This window comes from Lontra canadensis, unplaced genomic scaffold (genome assembly GCF_010015895.1).
Source record: "Lontra canadensis isolate GAN:19392208 unplaced genomic scaffold, GSC_riverotter_1.0 scaffold1, whole genome shotgun sequence".
Classification (NCBI taxonomy): Eukaryota; Metazoa; Chordata; class Mammalia; order Carnivora; family Mustelidae; genus Lontra; species Lontra canadensis.
In genome coordinates this window covers 51175796-51194421 of record NW_022630995.1, presented here as the reverse complement: position 1 = coordinate 51194421, position 18626 = coordinate 51175796, and the positions used below count along the sequence as shown (strand labels likewise).

The 18626-nt window shown below is 36.7% G+C and overlaps 1 protein-coding gene across 4 annotated transcripts in view; it reads right to left on the bottom strand.

The window, feature by feature from the left end:
* Positions 1–18626, bottom strand: part of KCNIP4 (potassium voltage-gated channel interacting protein 4) — a 1119538-nt gene that overhangs the window by 310240 nt on the left and 790672 nt on the right. The window lies entirely within an intron of this gene.

Sequence of the window (18626 nt, the reverse complement as noted above, 5' to 3'; positions counted from 1 at the left end):
AAAAAACAATCTACTGCTGAAATTGGTTTGATTTACAGCTCAAGATAACAGTACTTCTAACATCTCAAACGCTAAAAGAATGTGTTTAATTGCTTTAATTCACTATTAATTGATTTTTAATACACTACTAAAGAATAATTCTTTCCAAGGTCTACAAGCATAAATAACACAACTGTGTTATCTTTTCAACTTGCTGACTGCACAATACCATGAGCATTAAAACTATGGTATAACAGAGTAGTTTACTAGCCATTACTGTAACAAGAAATTATAAATTGGTAGTATTTGTTAAAATCTATATAACATCAGAATTTTATTTTAAAAAACAGTAAAAGCAAACATCAAATGAGTTAAAAATGGATTTTATATGTTACCGTTTATTTTTAGAGTGCAAATATGAATTAGATCTCCCCCACATGACCTTGGAATAATAATAGTATATTTTAATATTTGTGATTTTTAGAATTTAGGTAGTACCTACCTACCAAGATGCTTACTTGTGAAATTCCTTTTAAGGATATGAAAGAAAAATAGCATAGTATAGGGAAAATATGCATTGGAAGTTAATAATTAATAACCTCTCCTACTTTTCTAATAGAATCTAGAGGTACCCCATTCGTTGCTTTATTCTTCATCCTTGTGAACTGTTTATAGGGTGAACTATACTGATGAGACTATTCAAGAATCAATCTCATTGTGGGGAGCTCTAATGATCCTAAGGTCCTTCCTTGTGCTCAGCAGAAGCTTATTTACCTGTAGCTTCTAGTCATTAAGTTCTAATCTTCCTCTTGGTGCTAAAAGAGTTTCATTTTCTTTACACTCCTTAGTCCTTTAACCACTAGAAAGCAGGTATCTAGTCTCCATTTCCTTCTCATTAAACAAGCAATGTTGTCAATATTTCTTCCCAGAATATAGCTCTGGCTCACCATCTAGGGGAATTGCTTCTGAGCATGTCCTACTCAGGTTTTTCAATCTTGTCCATGATATCTCATCAGCGTAATTTATCAAGTTTTATTTGCCATAGTTTTATTAAGAAAGAGGAGGTTTTGCTTGTTGACCCAAAATTGGTTAACATTATTAACATTTAAAATTTTATATTAAAATATGGAATATTTGTTAAAATATTTAGTGTGGTAATATACACAAACTACTTTGGATATTCTAACAGGCTCTCATGTCTCTATCCTTCCAGTGAATGATGCCAAGACTTGACCATAATACTCTGAGAACCACACAGAGATGATAACAACTGCCTATTTTCCACACCCATGCTCATCCTCTGTCTTCTGACGGCTCTCTTGCCTACATCACAATCCTCTCACACCTGCACAGCCTGAACAGCTTCTGCACTGTTCCTCCTCTTCTGCTCCTACATCCTTACAGTCTGCTTAGTAGCCAAAGGGCTCTTTCAAAAACATAAAGTAAATTGGGATGCCTTGGTGGCTGAGTCAGTTAAGTGTCTGACTCTTGGTTTTGACTCCGGTCATGATCTCAGGGTTGAGAGATGAAGTTCCCAGCTGGGTCCTGTGCGCAGCATACGGAGTCTGCTTAAAATTCTTTCTTTCTCCCCCTCCCTCACCCTCTCCCCCTGCTCACACACAGACTCTCTCTCTCAAAATAATAATAATAATAAAAAATAAAATAAAAAATAAAATAAAATAACAACCAACCAACCAACCGAACAAACATAAAGTAGATCAAGTCATCATCTGCTGGAAACAATTCCAGAGATTCCCCATTATTATGAGAATGAAATCCCAACTTCTTGCCCTGTGTCATCTTTGTAATTCATCAGAAGCCCCTCATACCATTTGCAGAGCTCCAGCCCTTTCTGTCTTTTCCTTCTGTCTCAATCAGGCCAAGGGGATCCAGCTTCAGGCTGCAAGCATTGACTGTCCTGGCTCAGAAGTGCTTTCAGTGTATATTTGCCTGGCTGCCTCTTTCAGGTCACCTAGGTCTGAGTTTACCTGTCTCTTCCTTCTGAAGCCTTCCCTGGCTACAGAATATGAAGCAGCTTCTCTCACCACTTTCCATCACAACACTATTTTAATACTGTAATAGTACTTGCCATCATTAATATCATCTCATTTATTTATTTGTTATCTATTTCCCTAATGAGAGATGGCCCACTATAGCTGCAACCTTAATGACGTTCTTTAAAGCAATGCTTGGCGCTTAGATTTTGTTGAATGAATGGGTGCATGCATTTCTGGCTCCTGAATAGCAGGTTCATGGCTGTGATGTACCAAGTGATGAATACCTCAGAGTCTGAGCCTGGGTTTGAATTACTGATTTGTGCTTGCTAACAGTCAGGCTTTGAACAAGTTATCTAGCATGTCTGACTCTGAAGTTATACATCTAAAAAAAAAAAAAGGGATAAAATGTTACTTTCTTCTTCAGGTTATTGAAAGGATTAAATCAATTTAAAAATTTGAAGTTAATATTTAATAACCTCTTTTATTTTTTCTAAAAATATCTAGAGGAACCCCATCCTTCATTTCAGGCTTCACTCTTGCATAGATAATTGCTATGTAAATTTAGCAATGAATAGTAATGCAGTTGAATTTTCAGTGTCTGGGGCTGCTACCGTGTTGACTCATATTACACTTGAAATATAATGTAAAACTCTCTAAGTCTTTTTTTATGTGTGCAGCTGGGAAGTGCCATCTCTATCTTTTTGTGCTTACGCAGTACCTTTTGGGAGCCAACTACAGAATTTTATATCAATTAGCTTTATTTTGGCACACTTCGTTCATTGTTCGAAACCACTGAAAATTCCAATTTTTTTATTTATTAAATGTCAATTTGGATATTTGGTACCAGGTCTTAATCTGCAATCTGAGGTACTCAACCCAAGTGATCTCAGTCCACAGACCTATGCAAGGATTTGTGGGGCCATCTTCTAGCAGCATCAGAAGAACAGAGGAGTCAGAGTGTCCCCCTTATACCAGCTATTTCTTAAGTCACTTTAATTCAAAATCATCAATATGTCAAAGTGGCATATTTGGGGTGACATATTCTGGTCCCCTTCAAGGCATTAAGTTCAGGTTGAGGTTCTCTTTCTTTTCTTTTCTTTTTTTTTCTTTCTTTTCTTGTTATTATTGTTGTCTGATATCTCCAACACATTTCGAAAAGACTATCTTTCTTCTACTAAATTGCTTCTGCACCTTTGTCAAAAACCATTTGAGCATATTTGCATGGGTCTATTTTTGGATTCTCTATTCTGCTCCATTGATTTGTGTGTCTACCTTTCTGTCAATACCACATAATCTTGATTACCATTGCTATATACTAAGTCTTGAATCCAGGTAGAGTGTTTCCACCTACTTTATTCTTCTTTTGCAAAATGATTTTAGCTATTATAGTTTCTTTGGCTTCCCATATAAATTTTAGGGTAATCTTGTCTACATGTACAAATAACTTGCCTGCATTTTAGTAGAAATTGTGGTAAGCCTGTATATCAATTTGGGGAGAATTGACATTTTTACTATATTGAGTCCTCCCAGTCTGTATGCCTCTCTATTTATTTAGATCTTTAGTTTCTTTCGTAAGCATTTTGTGGTTGTCAGCCTTTTGGGGCTGGATGGTGCCATGTCATCTCCATTGATACTTGTGGCTGCGTGCAGCTCCCCACTGGGCCTTCTGTGACATCACCCTGGTGGTGCTGGGGTAACTCATGACAGCCTATCAAGGATGGGAGTCTAGGCTCTCTGCTAGACCTTTGCTTTGCTAACAGGGATGGAAGTAGGCCACAATGTTTTAGTGGGTGTTGGCTAGAGTAGAGGTATTGTCTGAAAGTTTCCCATTTTCCTTGGCTACTCCTGGTTCTTAGGTAGAGAAAGCAAGATTCTTTTGTCTGCATCAATGGTGGTTCCAAGTTGATAGTTTCCTCATTGTTTCATTCCTTTGTCCTGTGGTTTCCTGCTGGTCTGGTTTCTTCTCTACATCTTTGAGAGTTTTCTTATATTTGTTTTATATACATTGTCTAGGGTTTTTAGCTATACCTAGAAGGAGTAATAGGGTACATGAATTTCATCTTCCTGGAAGCGGAAGATAAAAGTTGCAGGGTAAGTGTTACTTTTTTCCCAATGTGTGTTTCTATTCTCTGCTTTATTAGATCATTTCAAAAGGCTGGTATTAACTCCATCACACTTATGAAAATATTGGACAAAAAGTTAAGTGCCTTATCCTGGTCAGTTTGTGCATGGAACTATTCTTTGTACCAAATGTGTATATTTTTAAAGATTAAGCTCTTATCATATGAATACAATGGGTTTTAAAGATTAGGATCTCTTCAAATTAATATTAGAATGGTCATTAATCATTAAAAAATCATGCTGGATCAAGGTAGGAGTTAGAAAATATATTATGTTTGGTTTCATGGAAATATGCCAACTAGAGTCATTTTCTAAATTCTAACAGAAGGTTTAGAAATCTTGGTTCTTCTGATGTCTGGCTGTTTTCTTAGAGCCAGTCACTTAACTTTTCTAGGTATCTGTTTCCAAATTTGTAAAACAATGGTAGTAACACCTATCTTGCCTATTTCCCAGAATTCTTTTAATGATGAAATGAGTTAGGATATGAGTAAATATTTTCTAAGTTGTTAAGCTATTTATAAATGTAAGATGTGATTTTAACGTCCATCATTATTACTCAAATAGTTATGAGTAGTCTCCTTATCCAGCAAAATGGAAGGGAATAAGATACAACAGGCTTAAGGAGGGTAATATCAGCAACCATAAGAGTAGGCTTTGCAAATATAATAGGTCCAAAAAATGCAAATGATTATTGGTAGGCTGTAGTATTATATATACACCAATGCGATGAAGAATCACATGTAATTACATAAAACAAGTAAATTAGTTGAGAATTTCTTTCTCTGGAAATTTTAAAATTAGATTTATTATCCAATACAGTTTAGACATGACATCAAGAAAATAAAAAGCACAGAATCAGTTTTATTTCCTCTTTCATTCCAACACAGGACATCTATTCCTGTCTGGCCAGTCTCCTAAATATACCCCCCTGCTTGCCATCCCATGATTCCCCTTCATTCCCTCCTACCCATTCTTCAGGATCTACCAATATTCTCGCCTCCCCAATTAACTTTCTCTGACAATTCCAGCCTACTCTACTCTCATCCTGTTCTGAAATCTTATTGCTGTCATAGCCTGTACCACAAAATTAGGCATTTAATTATATATTGCCTTGCATTGTTTTCTAATTGTGTCATGGATATCTTCTCTTTCATGCTAAATTATAAATTATCAGAGAAGACCAGTTCTCATGCTTTTCTCTTTCTCCTTCAGCATTTAAAAAACATGGGAATATACTAGCTACTCAAGGAATAATGAGTTGACCAAATGACTTTTCTGGCTCTTTATAACTCTTTAGCTCTATAGTATTAAAGATGTACAGAGGACAAGAAGACCAAAGATAACTATATTAATTACCTTGAGTGATAAAGTTATTTAGTACACCTGGGCTCTGGCAGTTACTGAGATATCTAGTTGGCAGAGTAGACTGCAGTGATGAACTAAAGGGCCATACACTTTGAGTTCTGGAATGAGTCATCACTACCTGCAGAGCAGATTAGTTAAAAAGAGATCTTTGTGATTTATGTCACCATTTACTTAAATTGTCTTGGTGTCAGCCATTTTGCATCCTATCCTCAAAATAAATCAAGGTCATGTGAAGGGTTAATTTATATGGAGTGTTTTCCTGGTTCACACATAGACTGAATCTAGAAAGGACTAAGACAAGAGGCTTTCATTGGGAAGTTTAGAATTCTCAGAAAATGCTATTAAGTTCTTTTATTTCACTTTAAGAGTAAAAGCAAAAGTAAACATCTTTAAGGGGGTTGCCACTGGGAATCTTGGAAATCATCTAGTTTAACCTTCTCATTTATGGGTCAGAGGCTCTAGAATGTACATAAAAATAAGTTACTGTTGCAAGGGTCCCTTTACCAGTTCAAAGAATGTTCAAAGTACATCATTTTGACTACTTTAGTCCTTTATCTGCTAGTATTTGGATAAGCACATCCAAGACAAAGCTCACATATTTTATTTTAAAAAGTGCTCTGAATTTAAACTCCAGATTTGTTACTTCTTAGTTATGTGACTCTAAGTAAATATAATGGGTACCTCACAAATCCTGGGTATCAGAAAGTATACCTGGAGCAGAAGATGACTGGTATGATTAAAAGTAATTGATGGAGACACATTGGCTTAGGTTCATTTAGATTTTAGAGTTTATCAGGAAGGAACATGGTTGAGTGGAGAGTATAACATAAGGATCAACGGGAGTTATCCTAATAAAATGGTACCTTAGGAGAGGTGCGACAGGTGGAACTTACTTGAAAGATGGTCACACTTTGCTAATGACTGGAATGAGCCAATTCTGAGAGTGAAGAGTCAAGAGGGACTTTCACTCAAGGTGTCTTGTTTGGATAATACGTAGATAGATGATGAGTTTACTTTGGGCTGGGATGAACTGGAGGTATACTACAGAGAATGCTTCTTCCCTACTTCTCATGTCCATACTAGAGAAGTGAAAGAGGGAAACAGCTGAGTCAGTCAGAGAAGATGATGTGATGACAGGAGCAAAAGTCAAAGTGACACAATTGGCTTTGAACATAGAAGAGCGTTACCAGTCAAGATATGACAGATATATCCCATCCATAGGATGGGAAAGATGGAGAAAGCATACTCTTTACTAGAACCTCCAGAAAGGAATGCTAACCTGACGATATTTGATTTTAGTCCAGTGAGACCCATTTCTGATTTCTGAACTGCAGCATTGTAAGAAAATGAATTCATGTTATTTTAAGCTGCTATGTTTGTGGTAATTTGTTAAAGCAATAATGGGAAACTAATATACTCTGCAACTCACCCAATATGCTCTTTTTCTCCTCCTTGGGTGGGAGTTTATAAATGTATAGACTCTTCCCCAGACTGCCAAAGATGAATTCTGGCCCCTCCACATCCTAGCTCTGTGACCATAGTTAGTTAATTTCCATGCCACTATTTCCTCATCTATAAAACAGAGGTTATAAGAATACCTTCCTTGAAGTGTTGTTGAGTGGATTAAATGAATTAATATATATGAAAGCACTTAGAAAAATGGACACACAGTAAACACTATAAAAAGTGTGTGCTATTATCAGTGGTATATCCACCTCTACAAATTATTTGATAACCAGTTGAAATGTCATTTCTTTCGTAAAAAATGCCTACTCCTCCTTTTCTGGACATTAAGATCTCTCTTCCTTATGTCCAAAGAGGACTTTCTCTTTATAATTTTTTACTTCATTTGGCAATTTAAATTTTATGTAATCACTTTCATACATGTTGAATCATCTCTAAGAGATAAGATCTTGCAAAGAGTTACTGATAGGTGTTTTTTTGCTTATTTATATTAATCTCATTATTCCCACAGTTTTTGGGCCAGTGTTTTGCATATTATAGGATCTTAATAAACTTATTTTGAAGTACCAGTGGTATTTTTAAGAAAGAAAGTAAATCACCCACTGAATGGTGGTTAGCAACATCTGCATCAAGAATTAATCAAAACCTACAAGAGTGTCATAGAAAATATGCTCCACAAATAATTGATAGGATTCAGAGTTTTTTTTCAACCTAGATGTTCAACCCTAATTTAAATCCTATGTTAGATCAAGACTGCTTTTTAGTTAATTATTATACTCTAAACTATATTTTATCAAGTTCCCTCTGAAAGTTTTCTCTTTTTAGAAATGCTTTGATTAAGAAGCATGATGTTGTAGGGACTGAATTTTAGTGCTGTGCAAAGACATGACAGGATCTCTCATTTCTGAATTTCTAGAACCTATCCATTAAGACTGTCATATGTGGCTAAAAAGTTGACTTCAGAAGGTTTTCTGATAATACTGGTCAGTTGATCAGTATTTTAGAAATAGAGTAAAAAAAGTACAAACGTAATTACCATGGAAATCAGTATTTTAAGTTCTAAAATTAATATTCTCATTAGTGGTTATGTTTATGTTTTATATACATCTAAAGTTAGTCTCAAAACACTGATAATTACTGTAAGAATATATCCTGGCCCAGCATAAGAAATGAAATCCAATTAAGACCAGCTGCCATTAACCTTTGTGGTATTTTTTTTGAAATTATTCTCCAAACAGTCCCAATTTTTGTTAAAACTGTGGAAGAAAAAGTTACTTATTGAGAAGGAGGGAAATTAAGTCTTCTAAGCCTTACAAGTTCTGACTTTGTGGCTCTAAAAATAAGCTAATTCACATGGTTCTGCTTTTTATCACTATTTTGATATTCCAGCATCATATCTGTAATTTAATTACATGATACAAAAACACGTCTTTACTTACATCCTGTGCATGCTATACTCAGGGAAGAGTTATTCATTCTATTGAACAGCTCACTGACTTTTCAGAGTTACAATAATTAGGGATTTTTTTTTACATAAAATAGAAAAACACAATGGCTCATACATTAATGATGCTGAAGACAAAAAAAAAGATGAAACAATCTTTAAAAACAGCATATATTATAACTGAGGAAAACATGTCTTCAGCTTGCAAACTTTTCAAAGCTCTATGTCAAATGAAAAGGTAAACGCTTCCTTTCAGATACCACTAATCTCATACTGAAAAAGTAACTCTCTTTTGAAAAGGTAGGTTGCTGATGCTTTCACAGACAAGCTGTTTACTCGTTTTTAGTGGCTCTGAATTGATCCTGCTAATGCAGAAACTGGCTTTCTCAGATTTGTTTAGCTTTTTTTTTTTTTTTTTGAAATTTCTCTTTTGCTGTGTTAGAAATAACTGTAATGATTTTTTCTCATGCTGATTTTTAAGTGCTTAAAGGAAAGCAAGGGTTGATAGCTCATCAAGACACACAAGACTCCCCTAAGAGTTGACAACATCCATTTTGAGAATGCATTAACCAAACACTTCCATTTCCATTGGAGGGTTTCATTAGAGGCACTTAAGCAAGAAATCTACTAGGAGAAAAAACACCCCAGAGAATTTGATGTACCCTTTGCTCCATATTTTAAAATGATATATAACTCAAAGAGCAACTCCATTAACAGATCATTGGATTATCATGTGTTGTGATGAACTTAAGCCTGTGTAATATTCTAACCCAACCTCTTGCTTTATGAGATCAAGAGCACAGGCATCTGCCTTAAAGAGTCGTCTTACTTCCTCTTCTCTTGGATACCACCAGGATTTACAGTGTCTGGGGCAAGAGGCAGAAGTAATAAAGTCTTACAGGAAGAAAAAAGGGTTACATCAGGTCATTATAAGAAATGAAAACATGATGAGCAATGGGTTAAGCTGCTATTACTAAATCAGTAAGTCCTGAAGAAGAGAGCTCTGAATCTGTTTCCTTCAGAAGGAAAATTTGCTTATACCTAGTATAAACTGAACACTTTTGAGAGAAATAACTGTGTGGGATCCTAACTGTGCATCATATTCTGTGCCAGGATATTATATATTTTATGCAAATTATACATATACAATTTATTATAATTTATTATATCTAGTTTATTATAATTATATTAGATGCAAAATATAAATTATAATATGTGTAATATATATATCATATGCATATGATATATATATATAAAATTTCATGTGAGGGCTAAGCTAACTTTGCATTTAGGCATTATTATTGCTACATTAAAGATACTTCCAGAGAAGCATAGGTAGTAAATCATTTAAATGGGACCTGGATGCACATCTTGATTTCAGTGTGTGGTCTTTATTCTACATCATATTGGTCTTAACTTGATTTTGATTTTGTTCTCCCCTTTATTTCCTTTCCCTGTGTTTCTTAATTAGGCAAAGGTAGAAATTGACTCTACATAAAGACTAATTTCTTTACCTCATCAGATTATTTTATTCTTTTATTCTTTTTTTTTTTTTTTCAAGAGAGAAAACAACAATGAGACAGAGAGAGAGACAGAGAGGGTGGGGAGGGACAGAGGGAGAGCGGTTCCATGCCCCTCATGTATCTCATGATCCTGAGATCATGGCCTGAGCAGAAATCAAAAGTCAGATGTTTAACCAACTGAGCCACCCAGCTGCCCCTAATTATTTTATTCTTAAGGAAGATTCATATTCTGTCTTTCTCTCAAAATATCCAGTCTTTATTCTTTTAGTGGACTGAATTATGCCCCCCCACAAATGATATCCCCAGAAGCTGTGACTGGTATGTTATTCTGAAAATCGATATTTGTGTATGTGGTTAAGGACCTTGGGAAGAGGTGCTTATTCTGGAGTACCCAGATGAGCCTTAAATCCAATCACATGTATTACCAAATAAAGATGTGTCTCCCTCTGGGTTTCTCCCTCTAGAGGGAGGCAAAGACACAGAAGAGGAGGAGGTAATATGACCATACTGGTAAAGCTTGAAGTCAAGAAGCCACAGGTGGGGAGGGAGACAACCATAAAAGACTCTTAATCTCAGGAAACAAACTCAGGGTTGCTGGGGGCTGGGGAGGATAGGATGGCTGGGTTATGGACATTGGGGAGGGTATGGACTATCATGAGTATTGTGAATTGTGTAAGACTGATGATTCACAGACCTGTACCCCTGAAACAAATAATACATCATATGTTATAAATAAATAAATAAATAAAATTTATTTAAAAAAATAAATAAATAAAGGAAGCCACAAGCTAAGAAATTCTTGGAGCCACCAGAAGCTGGAAGAGACAAGAAGTGGATTTTTCCTGGGGTCCCTAGAATGAGTGCAGCCCAGCTGATGCCTTAGGTTGACTTCCAGCCTCCACAAATGTGAGAAAATAAATTTTTGTTGTTTTAAGCTAGGAAGTTTGTAGTAATTTATCATGGCAGCCACAGAAACTAATAATAACTCTGCTCTTTTAAATTCTGAAATTGGTGGCAGGGGAAATTATAATGTAAAAACACAGCATGCTCACTCTAACCCTGTGAGGGAATAGAAACATAGATAAACTGTAGGAAATACAGGGGCACTTTACTTCTGCATAAGCCTGTAAGGCTCCTCATGGTCATACAGTTTGTCTTTTTCTACCTTCTTGTGCCCAAATATCTTCTGATTACGGGGAGACAGACAGCCTGTGGTCAATAGTTATTTGTTGAACAAATCAACCCGACTTGGCAGCAGCTACAGCAGAACTAGGACATTTCAAGAAAGAATAAAAGGTCATTTATCCCGAGAGAAGTGTTAATTCTTGCCTGAATTCTCATCAGCATGCGAACACCTGCTCTGACTCGCGCGTTTAGTTCTATCAGCATGTTGAAACTAGCCAGCCTTTGTGACATGCTGAAAAGAAGAGAAGTGAGAAATGCAGTGGTGAATGTGCATAGTCCTCAGGATGCAGTGGTAATCATGCTTGAGTCATCAAAGGTGAACTCTGTTATTTTTTCAGCTATTAAAATAGAACTTTCCAGAAATCCTTAAAATGTGAGAAATGGGAATGGTGGGGCAATACATAAATCTAAATGGCCTTGACATAGGGCTAGGATTCCATTCTCCCAAGTCAGCTGGAAAGCTGGGAGGAATCATAGTAAATCTGGGAATAGATGGGGGTGCTTCTTAGTTGGACCCTTCACATCTGAGCTGCCTATCAGCCAGGATGCATCAGTTCTGCCATACTACGGCTCTACAGTAAAGTCCAGTCTTGCTAGTTGGTGCCTTGCAAGACCAACTGTCATGTATTTTTAACATCATTTCAATTCATCCATTTTTTCTAGAATATATACTCCCTTTTCCATCTGCAGTGTTGGGACTCCAGTCAGCCACTATTTGGATCCCTGTCTCCCACTTTCTTTGAGCAAAATAGCTTCTTAGGAGATCTCTCTTCCTACAGAACTGTTCTCTATAATTTATTGTTAACACAAACTTTCTTGAAACTCAATCAGAATGTATGACTGCTCTATTAAAATGCATAAAAATACCAAAAAAAAGAAAACAGAAAAGAATTTCATCACCGTTGGCTTCCTGTCATTTCACAGGATTAAATATAGATCTCATACTATATATGTGTGTGTGTGTGCACATATGTATACACACATTTAAATACATTGCATCTGTATTATATAGCAACTACATTCTATAAATGTATAATACCTATATTAACATACTTTTACGATTTGAGCCTCATATACTTCTACAGCCTCCTCTGCTTTTCCCTATCATGGAGTCAGTGTAATAGTTCTACACATGTCTTGTGGCTTTTTTAAAATCCCCAGCTCCCCAGCCCCATGGTTTTATACAGAGTTGCTGTTGAGTAGGGATACAGTGGTGAGGCTGAAGCAGCAGATATCTATTCTGACTGATTAGGGTTTCTGCTCTATTTGATCGAGGGGTTGGGACTTCATGAAGGCAAAGCCTGAAACAAGGAATTGGATATGAGTGGTTTCATAGTGTTTTGAGGAGGTAATCTCTGGAAGCAGAGATGAGAAAGTAATGAGTGATACAGGGCTAGAGAAAATTGTGCCTTGCCAGTGTTGCTGCTGAGGAATCAGGAGCTCAAATGTGTTGGGACCTGTGAGATGCTGACTCAATGCTCCCAGAATTATCCAGAAAGATAAAGCTTTTATCCTTCCATCATTGGTTGAGTCTGTTGGTTCCTCTCCATTTCTAGGCTGTACTTGCAGACAGTCTAAGGGATCTCCAGTGACATCACTCTAGGCCAGGAGGCTGAATCAAAAAGATGCAGTGAACAATGGGGTAAAATCCTACATTGCAAGGTGAGTCTGAGCTCCTGTATAATTACCCACCACACCTGCTGCTGATACTAGACATGGTCTAAGGAAAGCAATGCAGGCACTGGATGAGTTTGCTACAAAATGTGTGGCATAGTGATTGCTAAAGTTTTTGATTACCTTAGCCTTTGCATAGGTTAGTCCTTTTCCTAGGAGCCTCTTACTGTCCTTAAAAATTCCTCATGTCCTTGAAAATTTAAATCAATGTCCACCCCCTGTGAAAGATGGGTGGCTTGCCCCCAACAAGGATTCTCCTCGTCTCCTATGATAATAGAGTTTTAGCTGGTCATACAGGATCTGAGCATAAATGATGTGCTCACCACCCAAATTATGCCCTCAATTTCCTCTACCCCCATCTTGTGCACCAAACCATGGATATGGTGGTGGGGAAACAGACTCTTTCATATAGATGTAATGGAGTAACAAAGTAATAAAAGTATGGATCCCTGCCTGACCTCATAGAGCTGAGCAATCCTATGCTTTCTACATACCCACCATTGGAGTTCATAGCAATTCTATATGGTAACATCAAAGTTATTTCAGTCTCAATCAGGTGACTAACCTGTATCCTAATTAATGTGACTCTCCTAGGAAGCTGCTCCTTGCTCTCTACTTCCATGGCACTGTGGTCCCACCTCTTGTCAGATTGTATTGCAGTGGTCTGTCTAAATGCCCATTTCCATCAGCACAGTCCACTGCAAGTCCTTGAGCGCACCATGAATGTTTGGCAGATATTAGATAACAACAAATTTGCTTATGATGCTTGTTACTGAAAATTTTGAAAATAATTCCTCAGATAGTAAGACTATAGTAGAGGCAACTATGAAAATATGATGTATAATATAATATGAATGAATGAATGAATATAATCATTCACTGGGTTGCTTACTGTACTTTTTCTCATGAAACGTAAGTTTACACATGAATTCTTTATGAAACGGTTCCTTATGTAGCATGCTTTTATATATAAACACTGTGGGAGGCCAAGTTAAGGCTTGAGACGAGGACCAAACCAGGCCCTGACTTGTGCCTCCTTTAAAGGCTGAATAGCCGAACAAAAGCCTTAGGTCGATAAAGTCGAGTAGCACTGAGAAAGGGTCTGTGCTATGTGTTGTGTGCTCGCCTACGTGACTTCCCACACGCTTGCTAAACAAATGAGAACAATTCGGTTGGGGTCATAAGTTCGTGGCTGGTCCTTGCTGCCCCCTAGTACAGCCCATAAATTACTTTCAGATTTGCTGTATCAATACAGAACAATTGTACTGGCATCAGCCATTTAGCATCACGAGGTCTGCTTATAGTCAGTTGTGAAACTTATTATGGGAACTCATGGTTGTTTAACTAGACACAAGTGTAGTGCTTCTCCTATGGTAATATCACTATACATATGGCCTTAATGCTTTCAATAAACTTAGCACTGTTGGACATCCTCCTCAGTGCTCCTTCTGCCCCCATCTCTCTGCTTCTCGAGTTCTTTTCTTCATCCTCTTACCCTCACGTTCCTGGTTGATTTGTCGCGCCGGCCACGACAAAACATAACCGTGAAATGCATCCCTGTGCCTTTCTTTTCTTCCTTCCCTTATGTTTTAATTAGGAAAGCATCCCTTTTCATATCTAAGAGAAAATCTTTTGTCTTTCTTTCTAGATTCTCTATCTTCTTTTTTTCTTAAGACCCTAGGCTCTCTCTTTCCAGTTTCTTCAAGTTGTCTGTCTCTGTTGGCTCAGATTTATCTCAAACAACCAAAGAAAATTCTCCCTACTCTCCTTTAGGTGACAGCTTCTTTATATGTGTTATAGTCAAATGTTGTAAAATAGCTTTAACTTGCTGTCTCCATATCCTCATGCTCACTTACTTCACAACACAATCCCAACACATTCATGTTTATATTTCAATCAGTCTACAAACATTGCCTTTTCTAATGTTTCAGAATCCAGTGAATTTCAGTTATCATCATATTTATGTGTTAACAACATTCAACACAACTCATTACTACCTTGAAAGGATCATTGTGTCTTGCTTTCCTTTGATCCCTCCTCTCTCTAGACACTCTACTCAATGTGTTTTCTTTATTTAGACATTTAAAGTTGAAAATATTCAGGATGTGTACTTCTCATCTCAGTGAATATAATCGCTCACTAGTTCTTCTTTTTTTTTTTTCCTAATTCCATGGCTTCATTGGTCAGTTAAATCCACATGTCCTAAATATCTATCATTGCACCTATCTTGCTTTTGATTCCAGACATTTCTATCCAAATGTATACTCAGTTATCTCACTGGCAACTCAAACCCATAAGCCATTACCACTCAAAATTGGCCTCTTTCACTTCCACAGGAAGTGGCACTGTAATCTGCTTCACTCTTCAAGCCAGAAACATAGGAGTCTAATAAGATTTTTCATTCTCTCTTCTAGAACGACCAAACATCCTGATCTGCCTGGGACTGGAGGATTTCCTGGGATGTGGAACTTAAAATGCTTAGATTAGGATGGTCAAATCAGGATGGGTGATCGCCATCAATTCCTGGGAATTCTGTCTCCTAAATACTTCTTGTATATGTCCAGTTATTTCCATTCCAGGACTGCCACTACAGTCTCTATATTATATGGCTTCATGCATCTACTCTTTTTTTTTTTTTAAGATTTTATTTATTTACTTGACAGAGAGAGACATAGTGAGAGAGGGAACACAAGTAGGAGGAGTGGAAGAGGGAGAAACAGGCTTCCCTCTGAGCAAGGAGCCTGAAGCAGGCTGATCTCAGGACCCCTGGATCATGACCCCTGCAGAAGATAGATACTTAAAGGACTGAACCACCCAGACACCCCCATGCATCTACTCCTTTTTTTTTTTTTAAGATTATATTTATTTACTTGACAGAGAGAGATCACAAGTAGGCAGAGAGGCAGGCAGAGAGAGGGGGAAGCAGGCTCCCTGCCGAGCAGAGAGCCCCATGTGGGGCTGGATCCCAGAACCCTGAGATTGCGACCCAAGCAGAAAGCAGAGGCCTAACCCACTGAGCCACCCAGGTGCCCCGCCATGCATCTACTCTTAATTTCCATTCCCTACCCTCCAAATGCTTTCTGTGCACTGTGATTATTAGACTTTAATGACAAACAAGATTATTATATAAACCTCTTCTATCACTTATCATCCATAAGATGATAAGACCCAGCAATATCTGTCTTCATGTGTTCCCCAGCCTCAACCTTCATCACTTGCCCTCTCTCTCTCTCTGGGATCCAGCTGTACTAATATTTCCATTACTCAAATATGTTAGGAAACAGAACTTGAATTAATTTCCCCCTTCTTCTTCTCCATTTTAACTCCTTATTTTTCAGGTCTCAGATTCAGTATCATTTTCTCAAGAACTTTTTTCTCCCAAGACAACATCAGACACATACATGTTCCCTTCCCTGTCATAGCATGCTATCCTTCTTCAAAGAACTCAACAGCATTTATTATTTATCAGATATCTATCTTCCAAGCCACACTAGAAGTCCCAAGAGGCAGGTATTCTTATTCTATTCTTTTACTCACCTTTGTATTCCCAGAACCCCCCTCCACTGTAATTCAGCAGCCTCCCTACCTTGTCCCTGCCACTATTCTTTCTCAAACACAAGCTCTGTTCTCTTCCTTCATGGCACTCATCTTAAGTTGTCTTCATATTATTTACTTGTGTGTTTGTTTGTATAATGTTTGTCTTTTTCACTGAACTCTGAGCACCATAAGGGCAGCCATCCGGATTATGTCAGTTGGCTTTATATATCAGAATGTGATGCATATCTAGTTACTAAATGATTATTTATTGAATGAATGAGCCAAGGGAACAGACACATTTTTCTGAAACAAGGACAAGAGAAGACCCAATGCAGAGTTTGGAGGCATAGGAGTATTTCTAAAAAAGGTACAATAGATATCCCAAAAAGAAAGGTGACAGAAACTCGCCTCCAAAAGACTTTATTTGAAGACAAATGCACATGAAATTTACTTTTTTGATAAAAATGGTAAATAGATGACAATAAAAGAGTAGGGCCTTATATTTTTACTATGTTTTATTTATTGAGTTTTATTTTTCCCCTAGATATTTTCAAATTATTCTTAATCATAGATCTTTTTAATAGTGATAATTTTGTTTTGTTTTTTGTTAAAAAAACCCTCAGAATAGGTTTTTACATTTATGAACCTGAATATCATTTGTTATATTTCATTTTGAAAAGCAATTAGATTTGAAATCAAATGTGTATTACAAGGTTAAAACATTACAAATGACATTTTTCCCCTCAAATTTGCTTGTGAAAAAACTGGGTAAATGACTAATGAGAAAATATTACCATGCTAAATTTACAAAAATTATAGAGCAAACACAGACCAATTTTAATAGAACCAGTGCCAATTACACCTCACACTGCAATGGCAGTAAAAGTAAACTTAATTTTGACACATGTAATTGCATTAGCAATAATTTCATGTAGAGGAAAAAGCTATTCATCTTTAATATCCTTGGGGACTTTTTGCTCAACCAACTTCCAATTTTCTAATGCTTGTCTCCAGCTTGAAATGAGGGCAGGCACTGCTTCTCTGTCCTTGAATATTGCTCATGCATCATTCTTGTGAAAATATGTATGCTTCTATCCATGTCTGCATTGATTCTTTTATTCACTCAGCATTCTCAGCATTTATTGAGTAAATTTTCTGTGTCAGGCACTGTGCTAGGCTCTGGATATGCAAAGATAAATAACTCTAAGAGTTAAAACATGGTAAGAAAAAATCACATTAACAAATAATTATATATTCAAAGCTAAGTGCTGACAAAAATAGGGTATATAGAGTAAACACATGTGTAAATACTAACTACCATTTCATCTCACTCTTCATGTTCCAGAAACAAGACACTGAGGCTTAAGAGAATAGTTTCATGAAGATCTCATAGCTATTGAATGAAAAGACTGGAACATGAGCTTGGGTATTTCAATCACTAAACGAAGGAATTCCCTTTGCTGAATGCTTCAGGTTCTGTGCCATCTATGTTACATATGGATGCACATTTTACATAAACCTCATGTAATTCTAATAACCATGAAAAAGAGCAAATGATATCCCCAATACATGTTGAGGAAACCAAGATTCAGACTCAGTAATTGTCCAAGTTACAGAGTTACAGGGTAAATAAATGGCAGACCTATAATTCAAACTCAGGTTTGTCCAGCCCTGTAGGCTATACATCTACTATATATCTACTATATATTTACTATCACCAGCCTATATATCTACTATCACCAGCATCCTGTCTCTTCTGGTTTACTCAATCCTACATGTCTGGGCAATAATTTAATGACTACAAAGAACTACCACTATCTGAGTATTTGCTATATACCTCTTGAAAGGCATTTTTCATGAATCAATTTAAAGGTACTTTCCATGAACCAACTTTTTTAATCTTCACAAAACACTAGGTAGGTACTACTATCCCCAAAGCATACTGAATACTATCTGCTCTCTCAAAGATGAAGAATTAAAGGACTAATGTCTCTGTATCCTTCAGCAGGGGTCAGTCAAAAAGGATAGCCATCTACTTAATTAACCAGCCAGAAAGTATGCCATTTTCAAATTACATATATAGTTCATTATAAGTTTCAAACCCAGAGCAGCCAACTTTGTTTTGTTTTGTTTTTCTTTCCTCACTACTTTTTTGGCAAGTATATATTATGGCTAAAGAGTGAACTTTAGTGAGTATATGGATTCAGAGCCATCTGTTTAAATTTCTCTTGGGACTCCTCCCCTCCTATTACCATTCTTAATCACATGTAGAGATTTCTGGCACTACTTGTTAGTACAAGCAGAGAGTGCCAATGAGAGCAAACAATGTGCTTCTCT